A 23048-nucleotide genomic window follows, 5' to 3' on the forward strand; every position below is an offset into this window, starting at 1 on the left:
CATAATCAGTACTCACTGCCTGCCCACGTACATGCATAATATTCAGATTCTCTCTCAGAAGAGATTTTACACTTCATGAAACACGTTTTCACCCAAACATCAAAGGCAGCAATTCTTTGAGGAATAAGCCCTGCATTCAAACCTTACAATAATGAATCCCTACAGCAAAAAAGACTAAAGTCATACATTATTAAACCCTGCTGCACTGATATTTTACAGTATTAAAAATATAAAGCACTGAAATCTTACATCACTGAATCCCTACAGTACTGATGTCTTACATTTCTATTGTAAAGTACTAAAATGTTACACTACTAAAAAAAAAAACCACAGTACTGAAAACTGAACAGTACTGACATTTTATTGTTTGACTGTAAAGTACTGAACTATTACAGTTATTAAAACACTACAGTTCTGAAGTCGGAATATTTAACTCTGCTGCACTGGTATTTTACAGAATGTAAAGTACTGAAATCTTACTTTATCAAAACCCTACAGTACTGACATCTTGCAGTACATAAATTGTACTGTATATATTGCTGTAATATTACAGTAATAAAAAACAGTGCTGAAATCATACAACACTAAAACAATATAGTATTGACATTTTTTTCCAGCATTGCTATTGTAAAATCCTGAAATATTACAGTAATAATCACAGTGCTGCAATTATACAAAACTAAAACTGTGCTAAACTGTGACATTTTATATTTTGACTGTACTGACATATTACAGTTATTAAAACACAACAGTACTGAAGTAATTTAATATTTAACTCTGCTGCACTGAAATTTTATAGTATTAAGAGTGAAAAGTACTGGAATCTTACTTCATAGACATCCAGCAGTACAGATATCTTAGAGTAAATACATTTTATTGTATTGGGAGTGTAAAGTACTGAAATATTATAGTAATAAAAAGCCACAGTATTGAAATCGTACAAACTAAACAGTATAGTACTGAAATTTTGCAGCATTCCAAACTGTACTCTACACTACTGACATTTTACAGTACTGAGATGGTAAAGTACTGAAATATCACCGTATTAAAACACTACAGTACTGAAATCATACAACACCAAAACTGATACTGAATTTTTACAGAACTAAAACTACATACAGTAATACTGAACTTTTACAGTGTTAAAACTCTACACTACTGACATTTTACAATACTGAGACTGTAAAGTACTGAAATATCACAGTATTAAAACACTACAGTACTGAAATCATTCAACACCAAAACTGATACTGAAATTTTACAGAATTAACACCATATAATACTAAAATTTTACAGTGTTAAACGTCTACACTACTGACATTTTACAATAATTAGACTGTAAAGTACTGAAATATCACAGTATTAAAACACTACAGTACTTAAATCAAACAACACCAAAACTGATACTGAAATATTAACTAAAACGATATAATACTAACATTTTACAGTGTTAAAACTCTACACTACTGACATTTTACAATATTGAGGCTGTAAAGTACTGAAATATCAGAGTATTAAAACACTACAGTACTGAAATCATACAACACCAAAACTAATACTGAAATTTTACAGAACTAAAACTGTAATGCTGAAATTTTAGAGTGCTAAAACTCTACACTACTGACATGTTACAGTACTGAGACTGTAAAGTTCTGAAACATTATAATAAACACTACAAATACAAAAAAAATACAATACTGAAATCTAAAGCAATAAAACCTTACAAAACTGAAACCCTACATCATACAGTAAATCGTACGGTAGTGAAATCTTACAGTACTATATCACTAGTATGAAATCCTTTTCAGTTTCGGTGATGAGAATTGATCATGCCGCATCTGTGTGGTGGAAAACCAATAGTCTATTTTTGTCTTGCATCTCAATTACGACTTCAGTAAACAGAATTTCCCAGATGAATGCTCAAAGTGAGATCAATTAAAAACGCTTAGCTTATGAACAAGGCAAATTAAGGAAATTTATAGCAGCAGAATATGGATGGACAGAAGAATTTGGATGCAGATCAGCTTGCAGCTTGGCCCACCGTTTGGCGTCTGTTTGTGCCAGTATGGCTCACCACCATCAAACCACTCTAAGAGAATAAACCAGCGCAGGCTATTTTACAGATCAATGACATTACATTATTGCAAAGTGTAAGTATGCATGCATGTGTGCATCCTCCTGTACCTTCTAAGTGGGTTCATAAATATCTTACGCTGGTACAATGATCCTGCTGTAAATGTGAGGATAGATGGATTTTTTTCCCTACAAATTCTCTCTCAGACAGACACATAATGCCTTGTACACAAATCAGATGCAGAATGTAGCTGAAAACATCAGCTCTTTCTCAGGAACAGATCAGTAGCATTGAGCAGAGCTCTCAAATTACCAAATAGATATGTTTTAGCACCTTGAATTTTAACTGTATACATTTATTGGCATAGTTATTGATGCATGGACAGACCTTTTCAGAGTTGAACGCCTCATCTCACCCTCATACAAGCACTGCTCTGCATGTTTAGTGGACTAATGATGCCTGCAATGAACTGTAATTTGCTCCTTGAAGATCAGGCAGGTAGCAGTCCTATTAAGAGACCAGAAACATCACAAGCCGGCTTTGATGTAATGGTCAGGTATTTAAATTTACAACGATAGGCATTCATCTTCTGAAGGAGCGTCACCTAAACTAGCGTAGCCATTGTCGACGGCTCTACTGATTATTAATGGTGGCCATCTATTATTGTTGCACCACATACAATGTGATGCATATGCAATGTGTTCAAAATCGCTTCTCTACATAGTGCATTACTTGACGTTCGCAATATAGGGAATAGTAAATGAGTGCTTGTGTACTGCTGTCGCTTAGACCAGGGGATTTTGCAAATAATAATGAAGCAGTGGTTTTTTAGCTTTCAATACTTAATATTTACCACTTGATAAAACATAATACTATAATATTTTGAAGATTAGAATTCAGTGACTATTTTATACTGTTGAAAACACAAATTTTTAGCTTGTAGAAAAAAGTCTGCATATAATGCATGTGGTAGGGAGCAGGTGTACATTTTTTTCGTACTAACTAACATTTTGAAAATACGGACATTTTCATGAATTTGAAAGTTTACATGAATGAGGCCCATTGTGTTGTCAATAAAAACATCTACATTAAATTTTATTTCAATAATTTGCTTTACTATAAAGGCAATATGAAAGCCAATAATATAAGTTTTCTAAATATTTTATAATTTAGTTTGTCTGTACAATAAATCACACTATGTTCCTAACAGAGTATAAATGTAATAATAATAATAATAATAATTAAAAGTATTCGTCCCCTTGTTTTAGTAAACTGTGGCCATGAATAAAGAATTTGTTCACTCGTTTTAGTAAAGCGTGGCAACAAATGAAGATTTAATTTCCTAGATTTAGTAAATTATGACCACAAATTAAAAATGTGTTCTCTCATTTAGTAAACTGTGTTCCCTCGTTTTGGTAAATCGTGGCCACAAATTAAGAATTTGTTACCTAGTATTAATAAATTGTGGCCACAAATTAAAAATTTGTTCTCTTGTTTTAGTAAATCGTGGCAACGAATTAACATTTCGCTCCCTCGTTTTAGTAAATCGTGGCCATGAATTAGGAATTTGTTAACCAGTATTAGTAAATTGTTGCAATGAATTAAGATTTTGTTCCCTTGTTTTAGTAAATCATAGCCATGAATTAAGATTTGGTTCCCTTCATTTGAGAAAACTGTGGCCAACTGTGGCGATTTCACTCATTTTAGTAAATTGTGGCTATGAATTAAGAATTTGTTCCCTAGCTTTGGTAAATAGTGGCCACAAATTAAGAATTTGTTGCTATTATTAGTAAATTATTAGTAAATTGAGAAATTAAGAATTCAGTCCCTGAATATTTTAGACCTTTAAAGTACATATTGGGATGAGTCAGCTGCCTCCCCCCTGCTTATCATCGTCACCTTCTGGTAATCGCCGCCCATCACCAGGCCCCCAATGGGAGTGGGCGTGAGAGACAGGAGGGGCGCCGAAACAGCCAGGTCTGGCGGCGTGTGATGAGGCGCACCTGACGCAAATGAAGCCTCATTACCGCCGCTGTTGAAATGCCGAGCACGCCTCTCTTTGGGAGACCGGTCTCTTCCCCATGCAGGCACGCTGGTGTCCTCGTGGGTCCAGGAAATGTGCGTTGAGGGACACGAAGTGACGTGCTGCCGTACCCGTGAGACTGCCGCCCCATGCGCCGTGGACCTAAGTGGGGAGCGAGTGCGGCAGCCGGACTCCGCCCCTTACCTATACCCTTCCTTCTCAAACCTGTTTATTTTGAACACTTTTATTCCCCCTTTTGGACACTTGTTTATTTTATGTTCAATAAAAGCCTCTCCGAGGCCTGACGTCACACCCGCTGTCTGTCGTTTGCTCCTCCCACCACAATATTTGGTGACTTCATATCAATCCTTAAGAGAGGGATCACATTAAACTCCAAAGCAAATCTTAGAAAATGATAACTGATTTGTGGGCTGGATTTAAGGATAAATGACTAACACTTGAGGAGCTGTATGAGATAATCTCGTAGTTTGAGACCCTTGCCATTGGGAAAACTACACTGGTAAACACTAGTGTGGAAGGAAACACAGAAAATCTTTACCAACAGGATGTTTTACACAGGGACAGGGAACCAGCTGCAAAAAAAAAAAAAACAGCTCCCACAAAAAAAGTGTTTCGAAGGGATCATGGGGTTCTTTGATTGATTTCCTTTAGGTAGATCCTCCCATATCATCCCACCAGACAAACTCAGTCTAAAGACAATTTAATTAAGAGGCAGATGGCAGCAGGGGAGATAATCCTGCAGAGTTTGATGTAATTCAGAGATGATTAAAAACCCAACGCTGCATTCCCCAAATGGAGCGACGGCCTCACTTTGACCACACCGAGGGTGCGAATCACAGATTTACCCACAGGCCCCTCCTGCAGCTGCACTAATCAGCTGGCCTCATCTGGAATTACCACTTGAATTTTCCATAAGAAAGATTGAGTTAATATTCCCTTGTGACCCGAGGAGGTACCTGGGAATTCTGTTCCTACATGACAGAGCCATTTTAGGCAAATGTAATCACGTATCTGCTTGAATAATGGTGTGCCTTCGCTTTGGCTTCATTTACACTATGCCATAATGTCCGTATGATTAGCAACACCTCACGTAGGGTCTATTTTCAGGCAGGATATTTATAAAGCCTGGATATTTAAAGCAGTCACAGGATGGTTTGGATCCATCCCAGATTTATAATCATTTCTGGAAGTCTAGAACCTACAAAGTGTCAGCATATTATTGTTGGATTACTGACAGCGGTGATTTGTAACCTAATTCAATTCAAAACGAATTTTAGCATTTAAGTGTTTCGTGATGAAAACTAACAAGAGTGTTTTGCATTTTACATCAGCAAAAATGATGTGCATTTTGGCACATTAAATCAGCAAGTGAGTTTAAATGTAGCACACCAGGGAAGAAAAATTACATTATTAATTAATATCTCAACTGTTTCACCTATAAATCAGTGAGATTAAATGGAGAGCAAACATTTGCATATGACTCCAGCTACACCTAAGATTTTTTTTTTTTCTCAGAAAAATGCCCTAATATGCTTGAGAAGAGATTTCAACAATGTCCTAGACTGCTAAGATTTGCCAAAGTTTGATCAAAACTCAGAGATCTCAATTTAAATGCAAAGATTTCTCTTCAGTTACCTACAAGACCAAAGTATCTGCCATCCTCATTCATTTCTACAGATACCCACACATGACATGCAGGCAAAAATGTGTTTATCATGCCATTCATGATCACAATTTACTAAAACTAGGGAACAAATTCCTAATTCATGGCCATGATTTACTAAAACGAGGGAGTACATTTTTAATTGGGGGCCACAATTTACTAAAACTAAAAAGCAAATTCTTAATTTGTGGCCACAATTTATTAATACCAAGGAACAAATTCTTAATTTGTGACGACGGTTTACTAAAACGAGAGAACGAAATCTTAATTTGTTGCCATGATTTACTAAAATGAGAGAACAAAATCTTAATTTATTGCCAAAATTTAATAAAACTAGGAAGCAAATTCTTAATTTGTGACGACGGTTTACTAAAACGAGAGAACAAAATCTTAATTTGTTGCCATGATTTACTAAAATGAGAGAACAAAATCTTAATTTATTGAAAAATTAACTAAAACAAGGGAACAAATTATTAATGTGTGGCCATGATTTACTAAAACGAGGGAACAAATTTTTAATTAGTGGCCAAAATGTACTAAAACTAGGAAGCAAATTTTTAATTTGTGGCCACAATTTATTAATACCAAGGAACAAATTTTTAATTTGTGTCCACGATTTACTAAAACGAGAGAATGAAATCTTAATTTGTTGCTACAATTTACTCAAACAAGGGAACAAATTATTAATTTGTGGCTGTTATGATCTGGTCAGTGAGCTGCGGACCGCTCACCACCAGACGTCGCTCTTGCGTTTTTGTAACGCACGGACTGCCACACTACACCCCGGACTACACTCCCCATCAGCCATTGCACTTCCCCCCGTCCAATCAGAGACTGTATAAATACCCCGGTCTTCCTGTCACTCCTCGCCGAGTATTGAATTGTTTCTCATTCTTACAAAGCGTTTCTCCTAGTTTTCCCCGTGTCTAGTTTCCTTGTTTACCTCGTTGTTTTGATCTCTCGCTTGTCTGACCACTCTCTTGCCTAGCCCCTCTCGGATAACGTTCGCCGCTGATTTGACCCTCGCCTGTTTAAGGATTATTCTTGTCTCGCCGTCCATACACCTGTCTGCCATTGATTTACCCTGTCTGCCTGACCATGTCTTTGTCACGTCCCTTTAATAAAAGCTCGCATATGGATCCGCTCGCATCTCGTCTCATTCACCTCGTTACAGAATACTCGGCCAACACAGGATCCAGCAGCTTCACCCCGGACAATCAGCCGATACGGACACAGACAGAATTCTCTCCCGGATCAAACAGAAGACACACACACTCGAACAGTATATCCGTGAGTTTATTGCAATTTCGAATTATTCCACTCTCCCGGACTGTATAAAGATTGAGGTGTTTTGTGACGGCGTGAACCAGCCCCTCCGTGCGCGACTGAGACGCCAGGGTCCGCGCTCGTCGTTGGAGGCGTTCCTGAACTTTGCATTATTGTGTGTGGGTTCGCTGTGCACTGTGGGGGTCGCGGAGAGGGAACGCGACAACGCGGAAATGGCGACCGCGCGTCCCACTCGCAAACTAGCGGTCTTGCCGGATCACGACGCCACAAACAAGTTTGCCGCCTGGATCGCTCGAGAAATGGCGGCCGTGTCGGAGCGCGCTCATGCTATGGCGGCGTCAGCAGAGCCCGCGCACAAGATGGCGGCCGCGCCGGAGCGCGTTAACGCTGTAGCGGCGACAGCGGTGCCCGTTCACAAAATGGCGGCCGCGTCGGAACGCGTCCACACAATGGCGGTGACTGCAGAGCCCGTTCACAAGATGGAGGCGAAAACAGAGCTCCTTCATGTCACAGCTGCCACTCAAGAGCCATTTAAAGGTACAGTTACATTCCCTGAGTCAAGTCAAGTTTCCAAGTCAAGTCAGATTGCAACCGTGTTTCCTGCGTCATGTCAAGTTACAGCCACCTTTCCTGAGCCACTGCACAAGATGGCTGCCACGCCAGAGCCACTGCACAAAATGGCTGCCACGCCAAAGCCTCCGCCCGCTAAAGCCCCGTCAGTCAGGCCGGCGCCCGCTAACGCCACGTCAGCCAAACCACAGCCTGCTCAGGACATCTCCGTCAAGTCACAGCCTGTTCACGCCATGTCTTCTGCTCCTGAGTCTACACCCATCATGGCCGCCCTCCCTGAAGCAGCTTCCAAGTCGAGCAATGTCAAGGCGGCTGTTCCTGAGTCAAGTCACGTCCCGCCTGACGGCCCAGACTCAAGCCACGCCCCGCCTGACGGCCCAGACTCAAGCCACGCCCCGCCTGACGGCCCAGACTCAAGCCACGCCCCGCCTGACGGCCCAGACTCAAGCCACGCCCCGCCTGACGGCCCAGACTCAAGCCACGCCCCGCCTGACGGCCCAGACTCAAGCCACGCCCCGCCTGACGGCCCAGACTCAAGCCACGTCTCGTCTGGCCACCCAGAGCCTTACCATGACCCGTCTGACGGCCCAGAGTCAGGTCATGCCCAGTCCCCAAGTCAAGTCACACCAGACCCCAAGTCAAGTCACATCTCGTCTGACATCCCAAGACCACAGCCTATCGGGATAGCCAGCGCCCTGGACCCACCACAACCTCCCGCTGCTGCTCTACCCTTAATGGCTATTGCCATCTGGTGTGTGTGGGCTGCACATTGTGCTTCTGGGGTCACGTCTGCTCCCAAGCCTGCTCCAGAACTCCTGTCCAAGCACAAGCCTACTCCAGAGCCCCCGCCAGTTGGAGAGGCCGCGCCAATGCCTCCTGAGGTGTCAGCTTCGGCTGTGGATCCTCCCGTGGAGGCGGCGTCCCCCTACAGACTCTCTGCCTCTCCCCATATTCTCTCTACCTCCCCTGTCTCTGCTGTTTCCAGGTCCCAGGCCATAACGCGGTTTCCTGCTCCGCCCCAGCTCCCGTCTGGTCACAAGCCTGTTCCAGAGCTCCCGTCCGGTCACAAGCCTGCTCCAGAGCTCCCGTCCGGTCACAAGCCTGCTCCAGAGCTCCCGTCCGGTCACAAGCCTGCTCCAGAGCTCCCGTCCGGTCACAAGCCTGCTCCAGAGCTCCCGCTGGGTCACAAGCCAGCTCCAGAGTTTTCGCCTGGTCACAAGCCTGTTCCAGAGTGCCACTTGGTCGGAGAAGCCGCGCCAATACCTCCAGAGGTGTCAGCCATGGCTGTGGATCCTCCCTTGGAGGTGGCGTCCCCCTACAAGCTCTCTGCTTCTCTCCCTTCTCTGTTTGTCTCCTCTGTCTCTGCTTTCCCCAGGTCCCAGATCGTAAGCGGGGTCCTGTTCCGCCCGGAGGGCCGCTGCGCCTCCTGTTCCGCCCGGAGGGCCGCTGCGCCTCCTGTTCCGCCCGGAGGGCCGCTGCGCCTCCTGTTCCGCCCCGGAGGGCCGCTGCGCCTCCTGTTCCGCCCGGAGGGCCGCTGCGCCTCCTGTTCCGCCCTGGAGGATCGCCCCGCCTCCTGTTCCGCCTCGGAGGGCTCGGGCGTCGCCTGTCCCGCCTCCGGTTCCGCCCTGGAGGGCTCCTGCGCCTCCTGCTCTCCCTCCGGCTCCGCCCTGGAGGGCTCCTGCGCCTCCGGCTCCGCCCTGGAGGGCTCCTGCACCCCTGCTCTGCCTCCGGCTCCGCCCTGGAGGGCTCCTGCGCCTTCTGCTCTGCTTCCTGCTCTGCCTCCGGCTCCGCCCTGGAGGGTGCCTGCGCCTCACGCTCTGCCTCCGGCTCCACCCTGGAGGGCTCTTGTGTCGCCCGTCCCGCCTCCGGCTCCACCCTGGAGGGCTCTTGTGTCGCCCGTCCCGCCTCCGGCTCCGCCCTGGAGGGTTCCTGCTCTGCCGGTCCTGCCTCAATCACCGGGTCCTCCGCAGGGACCTGGCCCTCCGGCCCTTGCTCTGTCTAACCCCCGCCCCACCGCTCCCTTGGACTGTGGTTTGTTTGGAGCGTCTGGAAGCCGCTCTTTGGGGGGCTATGTTATGATCTGGTCAGTGAGCTGCGGACCGCTCACCACCAGACGTCGCTCTTGCGTTTTTGTAACGCACGGACTGCCACACTACACCCCGGACTACACTCCCCATCAGCCATTGCACTTCCCCCCGTCCAATCAGAGACTGTATAAATACCCCGGTCTTCCTGTCACTCCTCGCCGAGTATTGAATTGTTTCTCATTCTTACAAAGCGTTTCTCCTAGTTTTCCCCGTGTCTAGTTTCCTTGTTTACCTCGTTGTTTTGATCTCTCGCTTGTCTGACCACTCTCTTGCCTAGCCCCTCTCGGATAACGTTCGCCGCTGATTTGACCCTCGCCTGTTTAAGGATTATTCTTGTCTCGCCGTCCATACACCTGTCTGCCATTGATTTACCCTGTCTGCCTGACCATGTCTTTGTCACGTCCCTTTAATAAAAGCTCGCATATGGATCCGCTCGCATCTCGTCTCATTCACCTCGTTACAGTGGCCACGATTTACTAAAACGAGGGAAATTTTTCATTTGTGGCCAAAATTTACTAAAACTAGGAAGCAAATTCTTAATTTGTGACGACGGTTTACTAAAACGAGAGAACGAAATCTTAATTTGTTGCCATGATTTACTAAAATGAGAGAACAAAATCTTAATTTATTGCCAAAATTTACTAAAACAAGGGAACAAATTATTAATGTGTGGCCATGATTTACTAAAACGAGGGAACAAATTTTTAATTTTTGGCCACAATTTACTAAAACTAGGAAACAAATTTTTAATTTGTGGCCACAATTTATTAAAACTAAGGAACAAATTTTTAATTTTTTACTAAAATTTACTAAAACGAGAGAATGAAATCTTAATTTGTTGCTACAATTTACTCAAACAAGGGAACAAATTATTAATTTGTGGCCACGATTTACTAAAACGAGAGAATGAATTTTTAATTTGCGGCCACGATTTACTAAAACGAGGGAAATTTTTAATTAGTGGCCTAAATTTACTAAAACTAGGAAGCAAATTTTTAATTTGTGACGACGGTTTACTAAAACGAGAGAACGAAATCTTAATTTGTTGCCATGATTTACTAAAATGAGAGAACAAAATCTTAATTTATTGCCAAAATTTACTAAAACTAGGAAGCAAATTCTTAATTTGTGACGACGGTTTACTAAAACGAGAGAACGAAATCTTTATTTTTTTTGCCATGATTTACTAAAATGAGAGAACAAAATCTTAATTTATTGCCAAAATTTACTAAAACAAGGGAACAAATTATTAATGTGTGGCCATGATTTACTAAAACGAGGGAACAAATTTTTAATTTTTGGCCACAATTTACTAAAACTAGGAAGCAAATTTTTAATTTGTGGCCACAATTTATTAAAACTAAGGAACAAATTTTTAATTTTTTACTAAAATTTACTAAAACGAGAGAATGAAATCTTAATTTGTTGCTACAATTTACTCAAACAAGGGAACAAATTATTAATTTGTGGCCACGATTTACTAAAACGAGAGAATGAATTTTTAATTTGCGGCCACGATTTACTAAAACGAGGGAAATTTTTAATTAGTGGCCTAAATTTACTAAAACTAGGAAGCAAATTTTTAATTTGTGACGACGGTTTACTAAAACGAGAGAACGAAATCTTAATTTGTTGCCATGATTTACTAAAATGAGAGAACAAAATCTTAATTTATTGCCAAAATTGACTAAAACTAGGAAGCAAATTCTTAATTTGTGACAACGGTTTACTAAAACGAGAGAACGAAATCTTAATTTGTTGCCATGATTTACTAAAATGAGAGAATGAAATCTTAATTTGTTGCCATGATTTACTAAAACGAGAGAATGAAATCTTAATTTGTTGCTACAATTTACTCAAACAAGGGAACAAATTATTAATTTGTGGCCACGATTTACTAAAACGAGATAATTAATTTTTAATATGTGGCCACGATTTACTAAAACGAGGGAAATTTTTAATTTGTGGCCAAAATTTACTAAAACTAGGAAGCAAATTCTTAGTTTTTGTGACCACGGTTTACTAAAATGAGAGAACAAAATCTTAATTTATTGGCACAATTTACTAAAAAAAAGGGAGCAAAATCTCAATTTGTGGTCACGATTTACTAAAATGAGGAAACAAATTCTTAATTCGTGGCCACAATTTACTAAGACAAGAGAAAGAAATCTATATGGCCACTGTTTACCTAAAACGAGGGAACAATTTTTTAATTCATGGCCACAATTTACTAAAACGAAGGAACAAATTTTTAAATTGCGGCTATCTGGGCTATGTACGTTTCTAAGGAATGAGGAGAAACAGCTGACGCTTCAATGAAACATAAATGATAGCTCCAAGTTTCCGAAGCTCCAAATAATTTCATTTTGTTTCTGCGCACTATTTCAGCAAACATTGTCATGGGGTGCATTCTTTGAGAGGTCTGGTCACCGGTTTCCCGTTCCAGCTCACATTACCGCCCTCCAGATTCACGCATGTGTGGCATAATCTCCGAACTCTTTCAGTTCCCCTCACCACCGGCTACAAATCTCCTTCCCAGCAGCCCACTCACCGCCCGAGAAATGTCTTCACACTGCCGCCTCTCAGAGGGAAAAGACTGACCTTGACGACAAGTCCCCCCTCTTAAACGCAGATTACACCAAATCTTTCTCCAGCACACATGCTTCCAGAAATCCATTTTTCCACCTCTGATGGTTTTATATCTTAGCGGCAGCTATTCAACAGCACAGGACACTCAGATTACAGTCAAATTTACTGTGAGGCAACATAAACACTTCTTTATCTCATTAAGCATGCATGGATTCATGAACATGAATATTCAAATGTTCATATGAATATTCACAAAGTAGCGCTCAGTTTCTCAACCTTTACTCTTTTCTTCTTTCTTCAGTCGCACACACACTAATCACATGCATAAACACAGGCGAGCGGGGTGTCTTTTGCTTGAGTTTTCTAACAATTACAATCAGCTCTTTCAGCAGAGATCTGCAGCAGTTCCCAGCATGCATCAGCACCTTGTGTTTGCAACCCTGTATGTGTTAGGGGTTGAAATGACGCTGTTCATCAGTGCTGTTCTGATCTCATTTTCCTCTGATTGTAGGCGAGCAGCGAAGTTCAGCTGTCAGAAAAAGCAGATATTTTAATAAATCAGAGCCATTGCACAGAAACCATCTGCCCGTGCATGAATATTGCCACTCAGTCCTGACAAGGCTATACACACATTACAGTAACATTAGCCCTAGACTTATATAAAGTCTGGTCCACTTATTTTCTTCAAAAACTACCCACTTGACTGATATGACTGACAGGCAACATCACCAATCACATCCTGTTTTTATGTACAATGTGTATGGATTGATAAATCTGAAACTGGACAAAACTCTGAGAAAATGGGACATACAGGTGTTCAAGGAAATTCCAATTCAAACATGGATGGATGTTTGGATGGTTGGTTGGTTGGTTGGTTGAACAGATGGATGATTGTTTGGATGTTTGATGGATGGATGGTTGGTGTTTGGTTGGATGAATGGTGGTTGGTGATTGGTTGTTTGGATGTATGGATAGTTGGTTGGTTGATTAATTGGTGTTCAAGTCAAGGTGTCAATTCCATAAACTTCAAACATGGATGGATGGATGGATGGTTGGTTGGTTGGTTGGTTGGTTGAACGGATGGCTGGATGGATGGCTGTATGGTTGAACGGATGGATGGATGGATGGTCGAACATGGCTGTTGGATGGATGGTTGTTTGGTTGGGTGGATGTTTGGTTGGTAGGATGGTTGGTTGGTTGGATATATGGATGGTTGGTTGGTTGATTAATTGGTTTGATATGTAGCTGCTTGGTTGGTTGGATGGATAAATAGACGTTTGGTTGGTTGGTTGGTTGGTTGGTTGGATGGATGGATGGATGGATGGATGGATGGATGGTTGGTTGGTTGTTTGGTTAGATGGATGTTTGGTTGGTTGGTTTGATGAATGGTGGTTGGTTGTTTGGATGCATGGATGATCGGTTGGTTGATTAACTGGTCGGATATGTAGCTGCTTGGTTGGTTGGATGGATAAATAAATAGATGTTTGTTGGTTAGATGGATGGATGGTTGGATGTTTGGTTGGGTGGTTGGTTGGATGGATGGATGGTCGAACATTGATGTTGGATGGATAGTTGAACAAGGCTGTTGGATGGATGGCTGGTTGGTTGGTTAGTTGTTTCGTTGGTTGGATGGATGGATGGTTGGTTGGTTGGATGGTTGGATGAATGGTGATTGATTGTTTGGATATATGGATGGTTGGTTGGTTGCATGTATGGATATGTTGGTTGGTTTATTGATTGGTTGAATATGTAGCTGCTTGGTTAGTTGGATAGATAAATGCATGTTTGGTTAGTTGGATGGATGATTAGATGTTTGGTTGATTGGTTGGATGAATGGATGGATGGATGTTTGGTTGGTTGGTTGGATGGATGGATGGATAAATGGTTGGATGGAAGGACGGGTGGATGGATGGTTGGATGTTTGGTTGGTTGGTTGGTTGGATAGATGGATGGACAGACAGATAAAATATGCACTTGTAATTTGTTTAAAAAAAAAAAAAAAACGAAAAATGCTGCAGAAATTGTATGCTACATGATCATATATATTAAACAGGACAATGTGTTTTTGTATTAATAATTTTAATATTTTAAAATTTCACTGTATTCAAGTATGCAAACGTATGCAATTTATTTTATTTAAATATTTTAAAATATATGTACTTTCTTGCTCAATATAACCATAAATCAGTCAATATTTAAAGATAAATTCAATAGTTAATATTGTATATACCCAAAACTAAATATTTACAGTACTGTAAAATTATTACTAAAATATGGCAAAGTAACAGTCACATATATGATTTTATTTTACTCCAAGATGCTTTATATTACTTCTGTCATATTTTTTACCCTGAACTCAGCTGGCAGTGTTCAGTGTAAATTTAACTGGATGTTTTTACGTGTGTGATCTGACAGAATGAGTCGAGAGAAAATGGAGCTCCTTAGAACCTCCACAAGAGTCTGAGCAGCAAAACCCATCTTTCAAAAGAAGAGAGGGAGAGAGAGAACGGCCCAACCATCTCATCTCACTCTCAGACAGAAATTGAGCTCCTATCTTTCCCCCTGTTTTTTTGAGGAAGAGATTCATACATGCAGAATCTAGCGTGTCGTTTGTCTTCAGTCATGCGAAATGCCGTCCGTCAGCTTTACTGCAGCCTGGTTTCCTCTCCGCACAGTCACGATAAATGATGGAGAACAGAAGCAAGACGAGGAAAAAAGAGAGAGCGAGAGAGGCAGGGCTGTAATGTTTTCGCACAGATATGGCTTTCAAATACTGGCTTATGGGTTGGAATTCATATGCTATCATTCAAAATGACAAACCAAAATAATACAAGGTTCATTTATCCCACTGCTCCGGATGGATTCTTTTTACCTCATGGTTTCTACCAGCTACAGAGGCGCAAAAACAGCCTGGCGTAAAGAAAACTATTCTACAACCAATTACATGGAAATAGCCATTACAGCCTGTTGGACCTAAAAGACTCAGAGTCCATCAAATAAAACTCAAACTACGAGAAAGCAGGGTGGTTCTGAACTGAAAGAACACACAAAATCATGCCAAAATTGATTTATTGTTTATCGACAAAAATGTCTGCAGAAATCCAAACGGCCTCAAACAATCCCACAATCCTCTCAAACTCCAGCTCAAGTTCTTCCTCAGAAATGCTAATTTTAGTCACCCAGTGCCTTGTAAACTGGACAAACAACTAAAAACCTATGAACCCTGAATTACAAACAGCCAGCCAATCAGATTACAGCTCGCCAGGCAGTCTGCGAACAACCCGTGGGTGTGTCATCTGAAGCTGATATGTGTCAGTGGGCGTGTTTGGACACATTTGGACCTTTTCTGGTAGCCCTGAACGCTTCAGACGGACCCCTGTAAACACCTACGGAAGCTGCTGTCTGTCAGATATGCTGACATCACTCACCTCACTCACAGACTGTCAACGCGGCACCTCTTTTATTCCGAAATCAACTCTATTTCTTTTCTGGCACATTGGCTTTAATATGATTTAAAGTGTAGCTGCAGGAGACGGCAGTATACTGAGGAAAAATACCGTGCCAGCACTTACATAACATCACAGAAACACAAATCACTCGCTCTGTAGGAGAGGCTGAGTTGTACTCACGGGCAGTAAACGCTTCTCTGCTCTTTAGGATGGAGGCTGCTGGTTCACAGGGAATCGTGCAGGAGATAGAGACACGTTCTCTCCCGCGTCCACATTCCCCTGTCTTAATGTCTCCTCAGTGGAAAATCCCAGAACAGATGAAACTGCAATGAGAAAAACAAAGCAGAAGGGAATGTTCAATGCTATAGTATGGTGTACTGTACATTTCATTGGATTGAATTGTCTTCGAACATATATTTCATTTATTAGCCGCGTTTGCTAAGCCAACCATCATTATTGGTACTATTACTCAAACTGAGGGTTCGAAATCTGAAATCTGAAACGCTAATAATAACTACTGAAATTGAAACACATATCACCCTGCACGCTTCAGAAATGAATGATATCTCAAATTAAAGGTGTGCTATTACTTTGCTAAGTTACTGGACTTGGGTTTTTCTTCAATTATGGACACTTCTGTGAACAATCAGACAAAGTCTTTCACTAGCTTAATTTATTTACTAAAAAAAGAAATGCATCATAGTAGAACTGACTTTTTTGTTCCAAATATGCTTAAAACGTAATTTCACCACGGTGTTATTTCCACCAAATTGCAAAATATTGTTTTTAAAGCATTTCGGGTGTTTCGATATACTGTTAGTGGCGCTAATCATGAAATTTAAATAATGAAATATCCTTATTATGTTATTTAGAGGTGTCGCAATATGCAGGTATTGGCGGTATTTAAAAATAAGTAGTACAAATACGATAATATGAAACATAATAATCCAGTGTCAGCACCATTACGGAGCATTAAACTCTCATGTGTGATTTGTTTCATTCATACTGGACACAGGAGGGCGCCCTCGTGCAGAAAGTCCACAAACGAGACTCATAGGAATAATAAAACAAATTACTTTCCAGGAAATCCCTTATATGAGAAAAAGCATCCAGCTGTGACTGTAGCTGAATAAAATGCAAAATTAAATGTTTTTTTGGTGATGAAACATGATGAGAATCAATACACGATTCTAACGGTATATGGTTTATATGTGTTCTTCAAGCCATCTCATGTATTTTCATATAGATAATGTATATTTATTGTATATTGCAATGCTAATCGACATAGCCTTTATCACTATATAGAATACTATCAAATAAGAATCAGTTCACGAAGTGTATTATTTGAAATGCTCAATCAACTCTATAACGCAAGTAGGGGTGTCACAGTATACTGATATTGACAATAATTGTGATATTTAAATAATGAAATATCGTTATCGTTTTAATTAGGGTATATATATCGGATATATCGGTATTGATGATAATCGTGATAAATACTGAAATATCATTACTGTGTTAATTAGGGCTGCCGCGATGTACCGTTATTGAAGATATTCATGATATTTAAATGATGAAAATATGGTTATCGTGTAAATTAGGGGTGACACAATATACTGGTATTGCTGATAATCGTAATATTTAAATAATGAAATCTGGTTGTTGTGTAAATTTGGGGTGTCACAACATACCGGTATTGATGATAATCGTGATATTTATATAATGAAATATTGTTAGTGTGTAAATTAGAGGTGTCAGAATATACCAAGGTTGACGACAACCATGATATTTAAATAATAAAATATCGTTATTGTGTTTAGAAGTGTTGCGATATATCAAAATTGATGATAATTGTGATATTTGAATAATGAAATATCATTATTGTGTAAATTACAGGTGTCGCAATATACCGGTATTTAAGATAATCGTGATATTTAAATAATGAAATATTGTTATCATATAAATTTGGGTTGTCACAATATACTGGTATTGATGATAATCGTGATATTTAAATAATGAAATATTGTTATTGTGTAAATTAGGGGTGTTGCAATATACCGTTATTTATGATAATTGTGATATTTAAATAATGAAATACTGTTATCGTGTGGGGTGTCGTGATATACAGTTATTGGCGAAAATCATGATATTTAAATAATGAAATTTAGGGGTGTCGTGATATACTGGTATTGATGATAATCATGATACTTAAATAATGAAATATTGTTATTGTGTTTAGGGGTGTCCCAATATACCAGTATTGACAACAATTGTGATATTTAAATAATGAAATATAATTATCATGTAAATAAGGAGAGTCTCAATATAATATAATATTATTTATTTATTTTTTAGAACAAAATCACTGACATCTTTGCCTACTTCACTGCATTAAATAATATTTTGGACAAAATTACAAATTGATTGGAAAAGATGCACAATAAACATTGTTCACAAGTGATATTTACCTCGCTTTTGTGATATTTACCTCAATTTTACTTTCGGTTTTCTTCACATATCATGTCTCATGTTTCATTTTAAACCTAATTTAGGACAAAATTGTTGTTGTGGCAATGATAAATAAGGGACAGTCATGAAGATTATAACAATAATACATGAAAATGATTTTTTTCCCCTTTTTTTATTTAGATTTATCAGTTCTAAACATACGAAGTCAGTTGTAAGAATAAAAATGAGTCCATTCAAAACGTAATATCTGAAAGTAAAAAAACTAACCGCAATCTTTTTAATAAAAACCGGGCCCCAAGTTGAGAAAGCACCCTTATGATTTGCACCTGATGGATGATTAAATATAAAAAAGTCTCATGGACATGCATTAAAGCACAGACTCTAACCGTATCTAGAGAGCAGAACGTCACCGGCAGACCACCTTAGAGCAACTGTGTTAAAAACCCCCTTATGATGACCCAAAACAATTTTTTTTGTTGTTGAGAAAGCAGTCATAATAAAGTCCCACAAGAAATATTCTTTATTAACGCACCGGCCACGTATATTTTAAATTAGGCTGCATTACATGTATCCTCACATGGCTGCAGCAGATGTGACTGTTTCTCAAGATTTTACAGCACTCAGTCTATTTTAAATGAGAGCTGCGGTATTATAACTCATAACCCTTCCATTTGATTGGCTCTGCTGTGAGCGTCCACTGTTACTGATTGCCTCCGCTGGGAGGGTCGCTTTGTCTCCTCTTGGCCACACAATTAGAGTTTTCCCCTCTCTGATTGGTCGCAAGGCGCGTGATACAGAAGTCGCACACACGCTGTGAGACCATCTCGGCCACCCTTCAATTTTCCGAGCGAGTTTCCCGCTGCGGCTACATCTCCACCTGAATCCCAGCAGCACACACCATCAAAGCCACTTCCTGTATTACAGCTCCCTGCACTTTGGGTATTTTTAATAGCCCTGAATGTGCAGAAATGATATAATGCGAAGACTTGTTTATTACAAATTGCCGAGATATCATTATGTTCTCCGCTGTGGTTTAACTTCACGAGACAAAAATGGAAAATTCCACTAATGTATTTGCAATCCATCTAAAGTTACACAAGGGTTATGACTCTCCCAAATGACAATTTAATGGTTAAATGAGGTTTTTCTGAAGCTAAAACACCCATTTAGCTTCACGACCGAGAGTTGCTAGGTCACCAGCATTTGTATGCGCAGAGAAATTCATTCAAAGTTCAACAGGGTATCAATATCTCACCCTCAGCTGCTCCAATGAAACAAAATCTCATTGTAATGCTTAAAAGTATAGCTTTCTTTTGGAAAATAAAGAGCTGTTGCACAAAACGCTTCCTAACAGTAAAGTTAATGAAAATGCATGCTGCTTTCAAACAGAAAACTACGGGAGCAAGCCAGAGTCTACAACTAAATCATGTATGAAAATAGCCTGAATGGGTTTGAGAGAACAAAAGCAGGACCATATGGGCATTTGGGCACAAACCCAGTGGCACCCTGTTAAAGAGGGCAACATGGAAGGCCAGAAAGATGCAAAGGATTGATAAACGATGGATAAACGCAGCTTGGAGGAAACCTTATGGCTCATACATACATTCAGCATATTTATCTTTGCACAATCTACAATAAACAAGTGAAATATTACTTTTTATGATTCGAGTCCACATAAAACAAAAGCTTTGTTTTGCCATCAACCTTTAATTTTAAAGAAACAATTCTGCACAAAGCCATTTACAACAGTGGGTTCCGGGCCGAAAAATATCCTGTTCTCCGTATCCTCATGCGGAAATGAACCTGTGACCCGCAATAAGATCAAAGAAGCAATTACGAACTCATAAATTTACTTGTTTGCTGTGTCGAAAAAGTCGAGTGGCATGCTAAGAGCCAAACCATGATCTCTGGATATTGGAAAAGCAATCAAACGGAAGACTAATTAATGAGCTTTTGAGTTATTGCTCAACTTGACACGAATCCTCACGGGAAAGGAGTTTAATCTAATGCTGAGATAAGTCATAAACATTCTTACAGACGGAAGATGCTCTCTGATCAGTCGGCACAGAGACGATTAAACGCATCAGGATATCAGATGTTTTAGGAGTTGGAAATTAAAGCTCTCGAGTTCTCGTTAGTCAGAATGCATGTGTGGCCCAGTAACTTTGCGTTATGAAGACCAAAGGTCACGCAATAGATTTAGCTAGAGCAAATGTCAAGTTTTTCTGTGAATAAGAAGTTACATTTTCACAAGATCTACGATTATGAGATCTAAGTTGTAATATTATGACAATAACGCTGAAATTATGAGAATAAATTCAGAATATTTAGAGAATAAATTCGTAGCAATAACGAGATTCAAGTTATAATATTTTAAGAGTATATTCTAGCCTATTGTGCATGCAAATGACCTGGACTGGGAGCACCGGGAGATATTCCAAAGTCTTAGCTGTTTTATAGCGAAATGCAAACAATATGTCTATTACAATCATGTGTTTTTCACGCTTTTTATTGTGGCGTGACAGATTACTGTATTCGGCTCACTTTAAGCGGCATGTGAATCAGTAATCTTTCTGATTATAATGAGACATTCGTTTTGTTAAATTAGGCTATATTGTGTTTTTTCGCTCCTATAAACTTGAAATAAAGAAGAAAAACACATTTATAATTTGTATTCTGTGATAAAACTGACAGAATTTGAAAGCTGAGCTGTGTTATATTAAAAGCAAGAAAGCACAAAATTATTGTGATTACTAAGTGGCTGGTGCGCTACAAATAATGAATGGAAGACGTTAAATATTATGTCCAATCATTTACTGTATTATACCGTGAATAAAACAGCTTGTGAATAGTCACTTATATACCTCAGAAAAGACAACAATATAACTTATGTTAACGAGTTGGAGTCCACTTTAACCATTAGAATGTTTCATTGTTGTTTTTAATTAAATACATGTGAGGAATGAAAGATTGGACGCCACAGACATTTTTGTGAAGTAGGTGCTGGAATTTGCACAAAGAAAACAATATAATTGAATTAAATGAATGTCTCATTGTAATCGAAAATACGATTGATTCACGTGAAAAACACATTATTTTAAGATATATTGTTTTGTTTTTTTTGTATAAAACTGAAATATTTTGAAAGCTGAGACTTTGTTTTATAATAAAGTACCAAAAGCGCAAAGCATACTGCTATTATGTGGCTGGCACACAAAAAAATAGGCCTAATGAATGCAGTCGAAGACATGAAATATTATTTCCAAGAATACTGTCCCTGCGAGAATATGACACATGATTTCTGCTAATAATCCCATGCATATTTAAATAAATTCTGGTGGCCTGGCAACTTCTCCTGGCGCTCTCAATCCGGGCAATTTGCATTCGCTGGCTATACTCTCAAAATATTATCATTTTAATCGCCACGATTCAATTCTCATAATTTCAACTTTATTCTCAAAACAATTTTGACTTTATTCTTGTAATTTTGACTCTATTCTTGAATATTTTCAACTTTATTCTCAAAATATTTTCGACCTTATTCTTGAAACACTTTGACTTTATTCTCGTAATTTTGACTTAATTCTCAAAACATTTAAAATTTATTCTCAAAACATTTTGACTTTACTCTTGAAGCATTTTGACTTTATTCTCTTACTTTTGACTTCATAATCAAAACATTTTGACTTTATTCTCAAATATTTCAACTTTATTCTTGTTATTTTGATTTTATTCTCGAAACATTTCAACTTCCTTCACAGAACATTTCAACTTTATTCTCAAAATATTTGACCTTATTCGCATAATTATAACTTTATTCTCGAAACAATTTGATTTTATTCTCAAATATTTCGACTTTATTCTCGTAATTTCGAAACATAAATTAAAACATTTCCATTTTATTCTCGAAACATTTCGATTTTATTCTCAAAACATTTCGCCTTTATTCTCAAACATTTTGACTTTATCATCATAATTTGAACTTTATTCTTGAAATATTACAACTTTATTCTCAAAATTTTACAACTTCAATCTCATAATTTTAGATTTTTTTTATTTCTTAACATGGCTAAAACTTAGCCGCTCATTTTAGTTTGTTTCTCACTCAAAACAATTGTATAATATTATAGTTAACACAAAAATAAAAAGTTGCTGAAAATGTACTCTACCTCAGTCCATTTAAGATCTAGATAAGTTGTTTCTTCATCAGAACAGATTTGGAGAACTTCAGCATTGCATCACTTGCTCACCAATGGACCCTCTGCAGTGAATGGGTGCCGTCAGAATGAGAGTCCAAACAGCTGATAAAAACATCACAATAATCCAAAAGTAATCAACACAACTCCAGCCCATCAATTAACATCTTGAGAAGTGAAAATCTGTGTGTTTGTAGGAAACAAATCCATCAGTAAGACATTTTTAAATTTAAAAATGAGTCCTTTGAAGTTAAGGGGCTCGTAGAAAAGCTCCTTAAAGTGAATCTTTCCTGGGACCCTTTAACGTGTCTACTGGACAAATTCCCGGATTATCTTTCCCATGATCAGAAAACTTTGCTACATCTCCTACTAATGACTGCAAGGAAAATGATAACAACTTATTGGTTGAAACCTGAACCTCCCACGATCTCACAGTGGATACAAAAAAATCAGACAGTTATATTCAATGGAACAGTTGACAGCACAACTACAGCTGAAGACTCACATCTTTGAAAGAAGATGGGGACCAGTTCAAAGTCTTGTTGGATAGGCCACTTATGTCTCTTTTAAGTTTGTATTTTTTCTTGAAGTTTGTCTATCTATTTTTATTTTTTCCTCAG

At 39.3% G+C, this 23048-nt stretch overlaps 1 protein-coding gene across 2 annotated transcripts in view; it reads right to left on the reverse strand.

Moving 5' to 3' along the window:
* Positions 1–23048, reverse strand: part of lingo1a (leucine rich repeat and Ig domain containing 1a) — a 107848-nt gene that overhangs the window by 39181 nt on the left and 45619 nt on the right. For both annotated transcript variants that reach the window (XM_051099219.1, XM_051099220.1), the window contains exon 2: positions 15944–16086. The gene's annotated coding sequence lies outside the window, so the exon portion shown is untranslated. The remainder of the gene's footprint in view (positions 1–15943; positions 16087–23048) is intronic.

Source organism: Labeo rohita, chromosome 25, assembly GCF_022985175.1.
Source record: "Labeo rohita strain BAU-BD-2019 chromosome 25, IGBB_LRoh.1.0, whole genome shotgun sequence".
Lineage (NCBI taxonomy): Eukaryota > Metazoa > Chordata > Actinopteri > Cypriniformes > Cyprinidae > Labeo > Labeo rohita.